The sequence below is a fragment of the Raphanus sativus genome, chromosome 4 (genome assembly GCF_000801105.2).
Source record: "Raphanus sativus cultivar WK10039 chromosome 4, ASM80110v3, whole genome shotgun sequence".
Classification (NCBI taxonomy): Eukaryota; Viridiplantae; Streptophyta; class Magnoliopsida; order Brassicales; family Brassicaceae; genus Raphanus; species Raphanus sativus.
In genome coordinates, this window is record NC_079514.1 from 24,259,145 (window position 1) to 24,270,223 (window position 11,079).

Below are 11,079 nucleotides of genomic sequence, written 5' to 3' on the forward strand. Positions count from 1 at the left end.
AGTTTTAGGTTGTCAATCAGCCAGCTTTACCCGTGCAGCTTGCAGCACATCGTTGGAATTCTGGTGCTGAGTTACGAACTGGGTATAACTCTAGACGTCAGCCACCTCACGCCAATGCTGAAACTTTGCGGTAATTCGATCATGGTTCAGTTAAAACGTCATCCGGCCATGACGATCATAACAGAGTTTTACTCGAACTACCATGCCTGGAAAGACAATTTTTTCTTTTTCCGAGTCGATGATGCGTCCGTAGAGGCGAGTGGTATTTGTTGGACCCAATTTTGGGCAATCGAGCTAATGGGTCTATCTTATGATAACAGGCCGCAAGGTTGAGGCCCGAAAGAGGAGTTCGATGTGACGATGAAGTCGATGGAGGAGTCGGAGATCGCAGAGCTCGTTACGATAGAGGCGGAGTCAAGATTATAAAAGGAGATAGAGATGAACGTTTGAGACACAGCGAAAACCCTAGAGAGAGAGAGCATATCACACACTTTTACCTTTCTTACTTTGTCTTAGAAGCCGATCTTGTTCGATCTCTTTGTTATAGTTGATCTCTTTGTTATTCCTTGTAATCGATCTCTTACTCAATAAAAGTCCATTTTTGTGAACTTATTTCCGATTACATCGTTGTGTTCTAAGGATATCGTTGCCTACATCCTTTGTCATTCCCCATTTTACTTTACAAACACTACAAAATACTGAGTGTAGATTTTAGGTTCTACATTTTGGCACCGACTGTGGGGAAGATAAACAAAAAACATACTTGCTAAGAACCCGATCTAGGATTTCTAAGCACGATTATGGATCCTAACCAACAAGGAAAAGGGTTCAACAGATCGAGATCAAAACGATCTGTGACTTCCAAGCATCCCGCGATCGTCGTTCCGCTTCCCGAATCAGGAAGCAATCTTCGACTAGGAAAAACGACTTCAAATAAAAGCGTGATAACCTTCTCTCAATACAAAAACGTCAAACTCGATATGCCCCAAGACAACGCTCTGATCATCACGATAGAACTCGCCGGCGTAGCCTTTTCGAAGGTCCTCGTTGACTCCGGGTGCGTAGCTTACTTACTGTCGCATGAAACCCTCGAGAAAATCGATCGACCCACGTGGTGATTGATAAATACGCGCCTCCTCTCTTTAGCTTCGGGGGAAGCAAAGTACCCCTATAAGAGAATATAGCGATCAGCGTCAAAACATACGTCCTCGAACAAGAAACCGAGTTTTCAGTGATGAAAGATCTCTCACCTTTCGACGCCGTCCTAGGTGCGATCTTGCTACATGACAGGATACCGCAAGATTTTCCCGCAAGGAACGAACCAACCAGCGGTGTGAGATCCCTCAACAAGAGACCCCAAAAAGGATCTCGCATATACCGTTTCCTTAGACCCGCGCTCACCGGAGAAATGTGTTAGCATTAGACGCGATCTCCAACCAAAAATCAAAGATGACTTAATAGTCTTCCTAAGTAACAATATCAATACGTTCGCATGGTCTGTAGCCGACATGCCGGGTATCGATATCAACATCGCATCGCATGATCTAAATGTCAACCCCACATTCAAATCGATCAAACAGAAACGAAGAAAAATGGGGCCAGAAAGAGCCAAGGCAGTAAACAACGAGGTCGATAATTTTTTAAAAATCGGATCAATTCGCGAAGTCCAATACCCAGACTGGCTCGTGATATACCATGGATTTTACCCTTTTTAACCATGGTATACTTGTATTTTACTATATATTTAATCTGTTTTCTAGCCTGTTAGGTATGTTTTCAGGTTCAGGAGCATTTTGTGAGAAAGTGATGTTTTTGGAGTATTTTGGAGTACAAGAGATGATACACCCGAGTTGACCATTCAAGACTAAGTCGGAAGTCAACATTGCGATTATAATCGATCGATACTCATCCTGAGTTGTCGATCGATGTAGCCGAGAAGATCCGAGTACTAGAAGATTATAATCGATCGATACACATTCAGTGTTGTCGATCGATATCGAGGACGAAATGGTTTAGCCGACTACTTCACAAAGACTTCACCAAATTACGAGATTGCCCCTGACGAGTTTTTAACCTAATGGAAATGCTTAAATACTCCTGCTAAGTATTTTTGACGGCAAGTTTTGAAACCTTTGAAGCTTGAAGCTTTTAACAACCCTCGAAGCAGAGAGTGTGAGAGAGAGACTAGAGTTTTATTTGTTTGAGAGAGATTGGAGAGATTTCTCATCTCCTTTTGTATTTGTACTTTATTCTATCTATGCAATTCTTTCATCTATCTATTGTTATGAATTGTCTAGCTATGTCTGAGTAGTCTACTTGTTAGATCTAGGGTTTAAATAGGTTTGTGGGATTAGCCCCAAACTATAATTGCTAAGTTGTGATACTCATCAAATGGATTGTACCCTATGCTTGTTTTAGATTAGCTAACTAGAACATAGATCACTAGGATCTTAGATTATCTTGAATTATCCATTTGAGCGATGCATGTTTCCCGTTGAGAAGAACGACAGTTCCTCCTTGAGACCTTGTGGTCATATTCGGTTCGCGCCTAGGCAGATCTAGAAGCCGTCTATCGATAACCCGACTGGTGAATCGATCGGCGCCGCGAAAGGTGTATCGCTCGATATCTCAAAAGGATATCGACCGACTCTTTTTCTGTGTCATCATGCGAAAGGTGTGGCCAGAGATCTAGATATTTTAACCAGTGATTCATTCACATATGTTAAGCGGCTGAGATCTATAGTATCATGCAAGCAACTTGTTAAAGCATTTATAGAGATTATAATCCCCATTCCTGAATAGAAACCCTATGTCTAGCACTCTTTATCCATTTAAACAACCCTTCATATTGTTAGTTAGAGCAACTGCCTTACTCATTTTAAGAATTGTTATTTTCATTTCTATCATATAAACCAACCTTGCCTAGGATTGATTAGTAGATTTTATTTAATTGGTTCCCTAGCTCCTCGTGATTCGATCCCTAAGTACTACAGCTGTACCTCTTATTTGAGAGAGTAAGCTCTACTGGGTAATTTGAGCACTATCAAATTTGGCGCCGTTGCCGGGGATCTTTGATCGCCATTAGATTTAATCTTATTAATCTTAGGTTTTTCTTTTACCCCCCTTTCTTATTTAATTTTTTTTCTTGTCTTTTTAGGTACATGCCCAGCAGTACCAGAAGCAACAAGGGAAAACTATTATTCTCAGAGGATCCTGCACACTTGGAACGCTCAATCCGCAAAGACCTACGCTCCGCATCGATCGACAGAACCGCATTACCGTCGACTGACATTCACGTTCAACAGTCGACCGACACTCAGACAGCACCGTCGACCGATACCGTTTGCTGATCCACATCGTTCGATACTTCTAACCGTATATCGATCGACACTACTCCGCGAAGCATGGTCGCGATTGTCATTCTCATGCAGGGCGAGAATGGAAACCTGTATGACCAAGATGGTCATCTGCGTAATGCAACAGGTCAGAAACTAGATGCACAGGGAAACATAATCCCTGAACCTGAAGCTGAGGCTACAGGAGAAGCTCAAACACGATCGTTGGCAGACTATAACCGTCCAGACGAGTACTACACCAACAGATCAGCTATTCGACTTCCAGAGATTCAGAAGCCGAACTTCGAGCTCAAGCCTCAGTACTACTCTCTCGTGTCTCAGATACCTTATTCTGGGCAATCACACGAGCATCCTATGGACCATCTGGAGAGGTTCGAGGATCTTATCGCTGCTATTCGTATGGATGGAGTCCCCGAGGACTACCTACTCTGCAAGCTCTTCAAATACTCACTGATTGGAGAAGCTTCGCACTGGCTCAAGCAGCTACCTACAGGATCACTGACATCCTGGGCCGACATCAAAAACGCCTTCCTGCGTAATTTCTTTGATGAGGCACGCGCTGAAGACTTAAGAAGCAAAATCGCCACTTTCGCGCAGAAGCCTAGTGAGACTTTTAAAGACGCGTGGATCAGATTTAAGTTCTTCCAGCGAGACTGTCCACACCATGGATTCAATGAAGTGCAGCTGTTAAGCACTTTCTACAGAGGTATCGCCTTAAGGTATCAGATGGCTCTTGATACTGCTAGTGAGGGGAACTTCAACACTAGGAATCCAATAGAGGCTGTGAGACTTATTGAGAACCTAGCCAACAGCAGCAGCACCAAGAACACTGACTCTGACAAGAAGAAATCGGTTGCAGCCATCGGGGAAGACCAGATGAATGAAGTCAGAGCCAAGATAGATGCTTTACATGCATTTCTGGGGCAGCCAGTCTGCTCAGCTGAAGAAGGAGAGGCTAGAGAGGATGATACAGAGGAAGATGTGAACTACATTGGAGGTACTGGATTTCAGAGATATGGAAACCAGAGTGGAAACATAAACTTTTTTGGCAGTGGTCAGAAGAGTAACTACAACCAGAGTTCACAGTATCAGAAACCCTTCACCAACACAAGGAACTACGGCAACTCAGCTTACCAAAACCCACCGCCACCCACCCAGGAGAGTAAGTTTGATGCCATGATTGATAGAGTTCTGGAAGGTCAGCAGAAGCTTACAGTAGACTTCAATGGGAAGATTGATTCTGTCTTCAACAATCTGACCACGAGGATAGACACCATCTGCACTCAAGTTAAGAAACTTGAGACACAGATTGTCCAGACTGAAGACTCTATCAGAAGGATTGGAACTTCTAAGGAAGTAGGGGAAGGAAATAGGAAACACCACGTCAATGCTATCATAGATGATGATTTCTGGCAAGTGGTGAAACAGGAGAAGCTACAAGAAGGAGACTTTGAAGTGGAAAGTTCACTAAGTCTCGGTGGATCACAATGGTGTCGATCGATACCAACTAGTCCACATCGATCGACATCGACGATGTCTTTTCCGGATACGCTTGCAGACTGCAACGCGGTTAGGATATTGACACATGCTGAATTCACGGCTTCTCATCCATACCCACCCACCCACACCTACGAAGATATCGACCGACGAGACGAGCCACTCATCGATCGACACAAAGAAGAGAACCGTATCGATCGACCCTATTCTCCACCTATCGATCGACACGCACCTCTCACATACCGAGTGCAACTACCATCGATAGACAGCAACCGAATCAATGCACTCAGACCCACACCGAAACCACAAGCTAACCCTACCGAAATAACTGGTAACCTTTCAGACACTACACCTGCATCAGAGGAAACTGAAGGAAGAAGGTTAAGGAGTAGGAAGGAGAAGATTCCTAAGAACCTTAAGAGGGAAGCTAATGAAAAGGAGATTGATGGTTTCACTAAGAGAGTTATCGGAATCCCACCAGAGAAACCTTTTGAGGAGGTTTATTTCACAAAGAGATTGTGGATGTTCTTCAGAGAAACAAGGGAGACTGAAACTGACATTAGGAGAAGGTTTGACAATGTCAGAGAAGAGATGAGGAAAAGGATTACTTTGCTAAAGAAGAGTGATCCTGGGAAGTTTGCAATACCCTGTGTGGTACAAGGGATTGAATTTCCTCATGCACTATGTGACACTGGTTCATCAGTCAGCATCTTACCAAAGGTCATGGCAGACCATCTGGGCCTGCAAGTAGAGCCTTCACCAGAGATCTTTACTTTCGTGGATTACTCTCAGAGAAACTCTGGAGGCTTCATCAAAGACCTGAAGGTACATATTGGTGATGCTATCGTCCCTGTGGATTTTCATGTCCTAGACATCAAGCTAAATTGGAACTCTTCCCTCTTACTTGGAAGAGCATTTATGGCTACAGTAGGAGCCATATGTGACATGAACACCAACAGGATGTGCTTGACTATGATAGATCCAGATATCCACTACGACCCTGTCAAGCTTGGCAAACCACCAGCCAAATTAGTGGTAAAGGAAGATGATACTGGTATCATCGCAGTTTGTCATTGTGAAGTCGAGTACGAGACAGAGTACTCGGGATCGATCGACAGTACTTTGACGTCATCGATCGACACTCGCAAGTCGGAGGAGATCGACAACAACTATGGATCATCGATCGACAGAGACCCACCAGATAATCAACTCGATCTACCAGATCATTGCTACCCGAATTTCGACATCCCACCCAACCGAAAGGAAGATGATTACTCAGTAAGGAGTTGGGCGGATAGCGGATTTCATGAGAGTTTTGCAGTAGACATAGCCACCTCTTCCCACAGTGGAGACCACAGTGAAGAACATGATGCAGACTATTGGGAAGAGAGAGCTTGGGAAAATTACTTGGAGAATGACAGATTTGCAATTCGATTCCCACAATCGATCGACATCAACCGCCCACCATCGATCGATTATCTACTTCATCCAGCAAAACGACATCGTCCATCGATCGACATTGCCAGTATAATATCGATCGATATTAACCCGGACGACTTAAAGGACAAAATCGGAATTTCACCGATTAGGGCAACACATGGGTATAAAAAGTTGACAACTCAAGCCACGAAAATTCAAAACTTTTCACCTTCTACCCAGCAGCTTCCAGCATTCAGAGATTCATCAATGGAAGACTGCAACAACATGTTCAATCGATCCAACCGTGCAGCTAGACGTGCACCATCGATCGCCACCACCACACACCCATCGATCGACACCTTCAACAGAGCTCAACCGAGATCTCATGAACCTTATGATATCAGGAATGTTTCACTAACACCTGATGAATTTGGAATTTTCAGGGACACAGATGGCTATGCAAGAGCTATGGATGGAAGAGTCCTGCACATAACAAGAGAGGACATAGCAGACATCCTCCAAGTTGCTAATGGACCAGAAAACCTGTTCACACAGCAACGTAGCCATCCAGACATCCTACATCACGTCCAGGACAACCACAACACCAACACGAGGGAGGATACAGTTCCTCAACACTTCGGTCAACCTCGACATTCACCATCGATCGACATCGTTTCAACACCGTCGATCGACGGCGGATATCCCGGATCGATCGACAGACCAAGAGTCCGATCGCCCGACAGACGATTGGAGTTTGGGCGACGTACCTTCAATACTGATGGATCCAGGAGATTCAAGTGGGAAGCTAAGGATGAATATGGTGTCTACAGAGATGAGTTTTGCTATGCTAGAGGAGTTGATGGTGAGATCATCCATGTTACCAAGGAGCAAGTAAAGAGACTTTTGGATAGAGCATCCCTTTTTCACAAAGGTTGCTTACGACTTCCAATACACACACGCCCTTACCATGCATACACACCACCACCAGTGCCCTACAGTAGAGAGGAGGTGGATGATATGGTGACTGATGTATGGAGAGCTTAGGCGCAACTTGAGGCAAACATGCACACATTGGTGGAAGACACTTTCCAGCCTTTGGATGTCAGTTACAAGGACTTCCAGAATGATATGGCTGAGATAATAAAGGAGCTTGGAAACATATTGACCATGCTTGAGAAAGAGGCTACGCCACCAGTATCGACCGACAGAGTACCTGTACCATCGATCGACATCGGCAAGACTACATCCATGGACCGACCAGAATGTTCATCACCTAAGAAAGATGAATGGGAGGTTGCTTACATCAATACACGGATTGGAGACGTCTACAGCCTTCTCAACAACAATGTCGAATGGTTAAGCAAGAGGATCGATCTTCTACAGAAAGAGTTGGACACACTTCGCCAGAACGACCGAGCTAAGCATGCTACTTTTCCATCGATCGACAGGCCTGAACTAACATCGATCGACAGACAGCCACCACTAGCGAGACGAGCAGGCACTACAGCAGAAGTTGATGAACTTGAACATGAGCTGTACGAGGCTATGGATGCTATGGAAAGGAGACTCAACGGGACCTGTGATACCATTGACTACACTGTTAACGAACGGGTTAACAGCCTCTGCAGAACTACTTGCCATATGAAGGGCAATATACGTGCTCTGCAGTACCAAGGACAGTGTTCACAGTCGATCAACACAATGGATGATGAGTCAACCGACAGATCCCTCAGCGAAACGACCGACGCGCATCTCGTAGCATCGATCGACACCGAGTCTTTAGCAGACCGTGATCAGTTTATTCTGGACAGGATCGATGCATTACAGACTGAGCTGAAATTATTGTTCGTACATACCTACCAGACCATCGACAGGAAAGTTGACAAAATTGAATACATCGAGAATTCTGTGAGGAAACTTCAAGATACAGTCCTCCAGATAGATAAGAAGCAACTACAAGCGGATGATGCCAAAAGAAGCTTCGTCGCCACATGGTTCAATAGTAGGAGACACAAGATTGATGATTGCTGTCCGGTAATCAGCAGTTTCTTCACTCCATGAGTCACTCACCTACCACAGTCAAGCTAAATGACTATAACCAAGCGCTGAGTGGGAGGCAACCCACTATTAGGTTTTCTTTTTCTTTATTTTTATTTTATTTTATTTTTCTTTTTGCTTTTATTTTTCTTTTTCGAATTTATTTTGCAGTTTTTATTAGATCCAAGTAGAATGATAATTCCATCGACCGACATTCACCATTCATATCGCTCGACACCACACGACCATTACTAACGATCGACGTATACCACTACGAATCGATCGACATCTTGTCGATCAGGTTTATTCATTCTAACTTGTTATATTAATTAATTATGTTTTATTTTATTTACCTCACCACCGGATGTTACACTGGGACAGTGTAATTTAAGTCTGGGGGGAGTTTACTAATATGTGTTTTTATTTTGGTTTTTATTAAAATGTTTTTCAAAATTATTTTTCGCATAAGTATTAAATAGGAACATTGATATGGATTTATATTTGATTGTCTGACCACTCTTTAGCACCATTCTAGATTACTGATTGCAGATAGTACTAAAGATGCTAAAGTGGATCAACTTGCTATCTATATTCACTAGGTAAGATTGTTTGAAGGAACCAAAGCTGACCTCCAACACTAATACTGACTTATTTGCTTGTCTTGGGGCTTGGATATCACTGGATCGGAATCCTCTTACAAGTCTGGAAGGTAAAAAGTCTGTGTGTTTCTGGTTCCCTTCCTTCTCTCTCTTCGGCATCTCGAGATCTAAGTTTATGTTATAAAAGATTGAAATGATTTCTTGAGAAGCAGAGGGGTATGAGTGATTCCTGCGACCCCAGTATTCTAAATCTCAAGGATGATCACACATTGTGGAAACGAGGGGTAGGAGTGATTCCTGCGACCCCATTATTCGCTACACTTTGTCAAAAATGTATGAGTTACAATGCAAATGTCAATGAGATGGACTAGATGACCTATGTGGCATCGAAACCTGTTGAAATTGAAACTAATAAGAGATTCAGTGAAGAGAGAAGAGGGGAGAAAGGGATCAGAGAAGACTACCTGTGTGTTCAGATACTTGTTTGAGTTGAATCCATGTGTTCTTTGATCGATACTCCCAAAGTAAAGCCTGCACTTTATTTAATGTTAAGAAATGAGGTTAGTAGAGGGAAATGTCAGATGAGAATTGCTAAGTTGTTGACTAGATGAGTTTGGTTGCTAAGCTAGGATAAGGCATGATGAACTTCTGTGATTAGGATGTTTAGACATGAATTGCAAACCCATAGAGTGATGACTTCAATATATTGAATCTTTGAGTTCCTGCTATTTCCAAACCTTTTCCAAAGACTACTGTTTTTTGCTTGAGGACAAGCAAAGGAGTAAGTCTGGGGGAGTTGATATACCATAGATTTTACCCGTTTTTAACCATGGTATACTAGTATTTTACTATATATTTAATCTGTTTTCTAGCCTGTTAGGTATGTTTTCAGGTTCAGGAGCATTTTGTGAGAAAGTGATGTTTTTGGAGTATTTTGGAGTACAAGAGATGATACACCCGAGTTGACCATTCAAGACTAAGTCGGAAGTCAACATTGCGATTATAATCGATCGATACTCATCATGAGTTGTCGATCGATGTAGCCGAGAAGATCCGAGTACTAGAAGATTATAATCGATCGATACACATTCAGTGTTGTCGATCGATATCGAGGACGAAATGGTTTAGCCGACTACTTCACCAAGACTTCACCAAATTACGAGATTGCCCCTGACGAGTTTTTAACCTAATGGAAATGCTTAAATACTCCTGCTAAGTATTTTTGACGGCAAGTTTTGAAACCTTTGAAGCTTGAAGCTTTTAACAACCCTCAAAGCAGAGAGTGTGAGAGAGAGACTAGAGTTTTATTTGTTTGAGAGAGATTGGAGATATTTCTCATCTCCTTTTGTATTTCTACTTTATTCTATCTATGCAATTCTTTCATCTATCTATTGTTATGAATTGTCTAGCTATGTCTGAGTAGTCTACTTGTTAGATCTAGGGTTTAAATAGGTTTGTGGGATTAGCCCCAAACTATAATTGCTAAGTTGTGATACTCATCAAATGGATTGTACCCTATGCTTGTTTTAGATTAGCTAACTAGAACATAGATCACTAGGATCTTAGATTATCTTGAATTATCCATTTGAGCGATGCCTGTTTCCCGTTGAGAAGAACGACAGTTCCTCCTTGAGACCTTGTGGTCATATTCGGTTCGCGCCTAGGCAGATCTAGAAGCCGTCGATCGATAACCCGACTGGTGAATCGATCGGCGCCGCGAAAGGTGTATCGCTCGATATCTCAAAAGGATATCGACCGACTCTTTTTCTATGTCATCATGCGAAAGGTGTGGCCAGAGATCTAGATATTTTAACCAGTGATTCATTCACATATGTTAAGCGGCTGAGATCTATAGTATCATGCAAGCAACTTGTTAAAGCATTTATAGAGATTATAATCCACATTCTGAATAGAAACCCTATGTCTAGCACTCTTTATCCATTTAAACAACCCTTCATATTGTTAGTTAGAGCAACTGCCTTGCTCATTTTAGAATTGTTATTTTTTATTTCTATCATATAAACCAACCTTGCCTAGGATTGATTAGTAGATTTATTTAATTGGTTCCCTAGCTCCTCGTGATTCGATCCCTAAGTACTACAGCTGTACCTCTTATTTGAGAGAGTAGCTCTACTGGGTAATTTGAGCACTATCAGCTCGCCAACCCAGTC

General features: G+C 42.7%; 1 non-coding gene across 1 annotated transcript; it reads right to left on the reverse strand.

Moving 5' to 3' along the window:
• Positions 1-3,919: 3,919 nt before the first annotated feature.
• LOC130512162 (small nucleolar RNA R71) lies at positions 3,920-4,027 on the reverse strand. Its single transcript, XR_008945722.1, has one exon. It is a non-coding gene; the product is annotated as a small nucleolar RNA R71 (small nucleolar RNA).
• Positions 4,028-11,079: the final 7,052 nt, after the last annotated feature.